This window comes from Pyxicephalus adspersus, chromosome 8 (assembly GCF_032062135.1).
Source record: "Pyxicephalus adspersus chromosome 8, UCB_Pads_2.0, whole genome shotgun sequence".
Classification (NCBI taxonomy): Eukaryota; Metazoa; Chordata; class Amphibia; order Anura; family Pyxicephalidae; genus Pyxicephalus; species Pyxicephalus adspersus.
The window spans coordinates 43,734,259-43,741,439 of NC_092865.1; positions in this window are offsets into that span (position 1 = coordinate 43,734,259).

The following is a 7,181-nucleotide window of genomic DNA, read 5'->3' on the forward strand; positions in this document are numbered from 1 at the left end:
GTATTTTGATAGGCGGAGCAAGACTGAAAGTGTAAAGGAGGAGGGCGCTTTAGTTCATGTTACACATGAATTCTAAATAACTAAATCTGTTATGCTGCTATTTTACGTTACTGTAAACTAAATGTAAACAGTTTAAAAACAGGAATGAGAAAAAAAAATCTGCGTAGGAACTTCTTCTCGACCAGGGTGCTACATAATAAAATACCATAGAATCATTAGAAAAAAAAAAGATTAACTAGGGTGTCCCCATAAAACCTAAACACAATATTTTTTTTATTTAGTATATTAAAATAATTTTAGGTGTATGAGACCAACAGGGTAGTTATTATAAATTTTTATTATAAAACAAAGACTAGCTATACAACTCCTACAATAAGAAGTTGCAATATATATACAATGATGTCTGGATGAATTTTTTGAAAAACTAGAATTTGAAGAAAGTAAATGCTAACTATAACACTTAATAGATTTTATTATACCTTCCTAAAGTATATCCCGCAGTGTTCTGAGGATCCTGGTCATCCCTGCCAATACAAAACCCTTGGTTAGTTTTGAACATAAAGAGTAAAGCTGGTAAAGGAAGAAAGAAGATTATTATTATTATAGATAAAAGGAGGGGAAGAAGTTGAGAGAAAAGAAGGGCTGGGAGGGTAAAAGAAGGGAAGATATAGACCAACTCTAACCAGGAGATACTCAGAAGCACAGCCAAACATAAAAGGTGCGTTAGAGACGTACCATAGTTTTTCCCGAAACAAGGAAAAAGTAGGCGGACTGGGGCTTATCCAGTTATGCATAATGGTTTTCTTAGTAACCAAATACAGTATTGCTAAGGGAGTGCTGCTTGCTTTATTTGTTTGTAAGCCTTGCAAAAAAAGATCACCTAATAAGGCCCAACTTATTGGGTGATAAGTTGAGAGTGGTAAAAAGTTCACCATGTTGCATAGGGCATACAAGACCTCTGCTATCCGGAACTATCTAATCTTGGGACAGCTCCACAGCATATGATATAAATCAACTGCCAGTGTACCACATTTCAAACATTGTGAAGAGTAGCTAAGTACTATTTGGAAGGAGCGCAATGGCGCATAATGATACATTTTTATCAAAAAATACTGAAAAACTGTATTTCCCGGTAGGTCCAGATGGTTTAGTAGCATAGTCTCGGTGAATGCGGTAGGTTGAGTATACATCTGACATTGCTCTCCTAGCCAGGTTGGGGATAGATAACAACCTATCTATGGGATTGGTCCAATCCCTAGGAGACACATTTTTAATAACTGTGGATACATAGGACCTTAGTTGTAGATAAGCAAAATGTTGATTCCTCAGAAAGGAATAGAGAGTAGCAATTGCTGAGTGAGAAATCATTTTTTGAGTCAGACAGTTAACACAAAATTTGACTTTCATCGATCCAAATTGCCCTTCATCTTCATTTCTGCAGGTTCCTTCAAAATCCAGGAGAAACCTAAATTTCCCCATAGAGGAAGAAACAGGGAAGAGTGACTGTTAAGTAATATTCTGAATCTTAATTTGTGCCAAACAAACCAGCATGAATATAGCAGAGGGTTCTGAGTGATCTCTTCAGGCAACAACTCTTAGTGCATGTGCAGGAGGTAGGAAAGGTTAATGCCTGGAACCACTTGTTGGTCTATGGATGAGTCAGTGTAACAAGGCGTTCCATGTAGCGAGTCTTGTATGTATCTTGTAATTACCAACCAATGATACAACTCAACATTGGGAAAGTTAAGCCCTTCATTTTTTCACCGGCTGTTGTATGATGCACATTGCTGAACGAGCCCTCTTCCCTGCCCAGATAAATAAAAAACAGATTTTATAAATATCCCTCAGTTCTGATGGTCAGAATATATTATGTTTTATTTGTCATGGATGCAAACTGACACAGCCAGCACCTCTAAGGGGGCTGACATTTTAACATTCCAGTGCAAGAAGGTGAAAATAGATATCCAATGTTATGTCTGATGTTAGAGTTTAGGACCCTTCTTGGGCATGCGCAAAAGGGGCATTTTCCTACATTGAGGGGAAAAAGATGCAGATCTCATAAGATTGGTACTCTGTTTTTCCCTTTTACAGCGGGCTACGTCACCCGATCTCACGCCTGCACAGTGCAAGATTGGATGATGTATTCAGAAGAAGGCTGAAGATAGCAGCGCTCAGCACTTCCTTCGTGCTGGTTGAAGGAGAATTCCAGGATGGTGCCCCTCTGTTTCTGAATTGCCTTTATTTGATATTGATTTCTGGGGTTGGAACTATATACTTAAGATTTAAGATTTTGCTTTAGCATGAAGTTATTACAGATGCACTGGGCACACTTGTCTATGGATCTGTGACCCAGTGAGCAGGGGATTCTCCGTCAATCTAGAAAAAGCTGGGCACATCTCATTTTATGTTCTCACAAAAAAGTTTATTTTAAATTTGCTAATCTTCTCCTACACTTTTGTTTACCTCCTCCATACTTCTGCCACTGGAAAAGAAAAAGGAAACGTGTGTGACAATCACCCCTACAGCTACCCCATTGCTCAGATTTTCCACCCCACTGAGTAACAATTTAATCACCAACAGACTGAAAGGGGCCATCACAGGGATGTTAACAAACCCGGTAATCCTTGCCCCACACACAGGCAGACTGCAAACACATACTTAGGTGGAAGCAGCACAAACCATTACTCTACAGCTTACAGTTACAGTGTTTACAAAGTAAAGAAAACAAAAAACACACAGTATAGAACGTGTATAGGAAATTAAAGACTCACAAACAAAAGTATAGTATAAAAGTATAAAATAAAAGAATCATGAAATATAATCAAGTACCTTGGAGAAGATTGCTTGTACAGAGTCCAGTTGTTACCACTGAACTCTTTGCGGTGTACAGGTTGGAGAAAAGGAACAGGAATAGGAAAATAGGATTAGGAACAAATTTAGCAATACGAACCAGTGTAAAAAGATAACTTTCATCTCTCAAACTAATATTTTGGGATTTTTTTACAGATGAAATTTCCAGATTGTTCGTATCCGACGAGAATAATCTCACATGAATACATAGTCTTTTATGATCTTGTTATTGAATTAGAATCTAGATGTAGATAACTAGCATTCACCTACTTATATTCTAATCCTGCAGATAAATTACTAACCCTTCCAGTCTGTTTTAAATTACAATGGTTCAAAATAATTAAGTAACAAAAATTGTCCATTATATTTAGCCAGTCATCATCATAATATTCTTGTCTGCATGCTGGAACAGAGACTCTTGGGTCCCAGGGACTCCAGTCAGATGAAAAAGGAGAAAAGCAGAACAAGAAGAAAGATGTAGGCCTGCCTTTCTGCTAGGCCAATGCAATGCAGGTTGAATTGCTTTGGCTAAGATGACTTCCTCTCCATTTTGTGTCTCCGCTCACTACACACTGGTGAAGAAAAAGGAGGAGGTTGTTGGTCCAGAAAAGTAAAGGGATAAAGGTATGCCATCCGTAATGAACCCATCTTTATCTATGGATAGGGGGAGAAAGCCAGAGAACACCCACATAAATCTGGGTCCTTAAGGCTTGAATGGTTTGAGGCACTTGACTGCTCTCATATTGCTCTGTTACACAACAGGCGCTAGAGGTCTCACCTTGTCTTGCTCATCAGAAAGAGTGTTCAGCACAGCTTGGGAGTTGGTAACAGACAGGTGGAACCACAGACAATGTCAACGAACACAACTTATCATCTCTGATGACTTCCACACCCCCTGGATGATTCAACTGATTTGTTGCAGCCAAGTCTTTGGGATATATATATTTACTAAAGAGCATGCCCTCTGCCCTCTATCTGGTGGTGTGGCTGCTTCAGTCAATGCTGCCTCTGTATTCATTTTACTATAGCATATCTACTACATTTATTATTACTAAACTACTGGCGCTGGCCTGCTCCTGACATTGCCCAACAAAAGGTTCCGCCTCAATTTTAGGAACACCACTTCAAGTCTCAAGTCTTCAAGTCACTCTGCTCCCAGACCTTTGACCTTCTCAAAGCCTTTTGCCTTTAGTCTGAGACCTCCCAACTTCTTATAAGAAGAACCAACCAGGGGTCTTCTGCCACTAAATAGACAAATGCTTTGGGACCACCCACAAAAAATCCCACCTCTTAACATCTCAATGTCTCCACTTCCATGTAAGTCAACTGGGAATTCTGGGCATGTTTTTTAGCCCAGTGAAACTTTGAGATTGCAAACATATAGTGTATGTTGATATTTGAGTAACGTACTGTATACATGTATACGCTTGAGTGTATGAATATTGTATTATGTGATAATGTGCATTGTCTTTAAAAATGTAATATTTAACTATGAAAGCAATCATTTTTTAGGGCATATTTACACCTGTGCAATTACTACTCACTGCTGCCCCCTCTGTAATTGCTATGGGGCTGCAGTAGAGAGACTACAAATAGAGTCTCCCCAAGGGGCAGAGGTTCCTGGTGTGGGAAAGTAGCAACCTCACCACCAATGTGAATTTAGCCTTTTGGTACACACAACAGGGTAGGGCAAATGTGTGTCATTTACTGTTCTTTATCTTCAAAATTGTAAGGTATGAATGCTATGTTTCTTCTTGGGCTGTTGGGCTGAGCAGTTGCTAAAGCTCCTGTTTTTACAAATGTGGCTGTTATCTACTACCATTGAGAGCCAACACTGGATTGCATCAGGTAAACAAATAATTTCTGTACAGCATTCCCTGGGTGGGAATGATTATATTTGCACATTCCAGTGTTTCTGTTAGGTGGTATGAGTAGACAAGCAGCCTTTTCATGCCCTGCAAAGCTTCCTTGTCAACATCAGGGCTTGAAAGAGCTGCAGAGAAAACTAAGAAAGAAATTTTAACTTTTTAAAAATTTTAATTTTAGGTGTTTTAACTCCTAAACACCTATATTTCTGGAGGGGGTGGGGTTATCACTTATACAATTTTTGTACCACTCATGACATTACTGTACTGTATATACAAGTGGGTGCTGAGAAGTTTCTGGCTTTGCCTAGAAAGAGGAGGGCCAGAGTTATGAAATACCACATTTATTCAACATATTCCCCCCTGAGACTGATGCACTTGGTACACTGTAGTTGCAGCTTTTCTAGACCGTTCAAATAAAAGACCTTTAGTTGGGCCGCAAACCAGCTCTCAGCAGCATCTTTGATGTCAGAAATGTACTCAAAACGTTGTTTCTTCAGGTGTTTCTTCAAATTTGGGAACAGATAATAGTCCGAAGGGGCCAGGTCAGGTGAATAGGGGGGATGGTGGACCAATTGGAAACCCAGGGTGTTCAATTTGGCAGCCACAACGTTGGACGTGTGCGCAGGTGCATTGTCTTGCAAAAAAAGGATCCCTTTGGTCAACTTTCCATGGCTTTTTGGCTTAATTGCCTCCAGCTGGTCCAGGAGGTTAGCATAATACTGTCCAGTGATACTAGAGCACTGAGGTAGGTAATCTACCAACAGAATACTGTCTTTGTCCCAGAAAACAGACGTCATGACTTTTTTGGCCGATTTCTGGGTTCGGAACTTCTTCCGTCGCAGGGACCCACTGTGGCGCCATTTCTTTGACTGTCCCTTGGTTTCAGGATCATAGATGTGGAGCTAGGTTTCATACTCAGTCAGTAACCTAGCCAAAAAGTCCCGTGCAGCTTCAAAATGGGCAAAACAGCTTTGGATGCTTCAACTCATTCCTTCCTCTGATCACTGTTCATTCATTTCAGCACCCACTTCACTGAAAGCTTGTGCATGTCTAGGATAGTGGTGAGAGCAAACCCAACACGCTACAGTGAGATGTCAAGAATCTGGGCTATCTTTTTTGCAGATTTTCGCCGGTCCTCAATAATCAGCTCATGGACAGCATCACAGGTTGTTGGGTCAGTTGAGGTTGGGGGGCGCCCACTGCGGGGCTAATCTTCAATGGTGAAATGCCCAGTCTTGAAACAAGATATCCAGGTTTTGACAGTGATGTAGGAAGGACACTTCTCCCCCCGGAGAAACAAAAAATTCATGACGGCCTGTAACTCCAACGACATGAAACTTGCTTGTGCCTCTGCCATCACAGCATTTCACTAAAAGAAAAAGCAGTTTTAGGAATTGCAAATACCTGATATTTGCACAGTTACATACTAAGATATTAGGCTGTCATATGCCCCCACACTTAGTTTTCTATTTCATCTGGAAGGGGTCAAACCCAGGAACTTCTCAGCACCCCCCTCGTAATGTCCTATAAACCTTGTTCTTTATGCCATATATTATATATATATATATATTATATATAGTTTTTTTGTTTTTTTTTTAAGAACACAACTGCACTTTTATTGGTGTCTTGCAGGCAGTAATACAGAAAAAAGAGGAAATACAGAAACAAGATATCTTAAAATGCACATTTTTCCTGGCTGTGGAACCTTTACATTTGAATGTTGGATGGTGGCTGTAACCACAACCAGAACTATAGGTGATACTGGCTGCAGTAGAGGCCCTGACTAGGATAGGTTAGGATATGCCATGTAGAGTGGCGGTGACTTTGATATTGTGGAAAACATTAAGTCCTGATTTTCCCTTTGAATCTACCAAATGACGTTTAACAAACAAAAATCGATGCATTCTCTTATGGCTTAGGTGCAGTACTTAGCCAGGTGGATCAAGCGGGAGATGAGCATCCAATTTTGTACCTTAGTAGGAAATTGCTTCCTAGGAAGGTGGCATATGCCACCATTGGAAAAGAATGCCTTGCAAATGTGTGGGCTCTACAGAAGCTGCAGCCATACTTGTATTGTCAAAGCTTCACAGTCATCACTGATCACTACCCACTCAGTTGGCTGAACCGTACTGCAGGAGACAATGGGAAGTTGCTCTGTTGGAGCCTGATTTTTCAGCAGTATGACTTCACGATCCTACACAAAAAAGGTACTACCCATGCTAAGGCGGATGGCCTGTCTCACCGGGCTGAGCCAGTGGAGGACAGTTCCACTGGGAAGAATCGAGTGATCCCTCTCTTCCTCTCTCCTATTGGGGGAAGGTGTGATATTGTGGAAAATAATAAGTCCTGATTTTCCTTTTAAATATAACAAATGGTCTTCCTTTAAAATGTCTTTGTTGGAAATTGTCTCTCTAACAGACCAGGGTCATAAATTTCCCCTTATCAGATATTCCTTGATCTGAC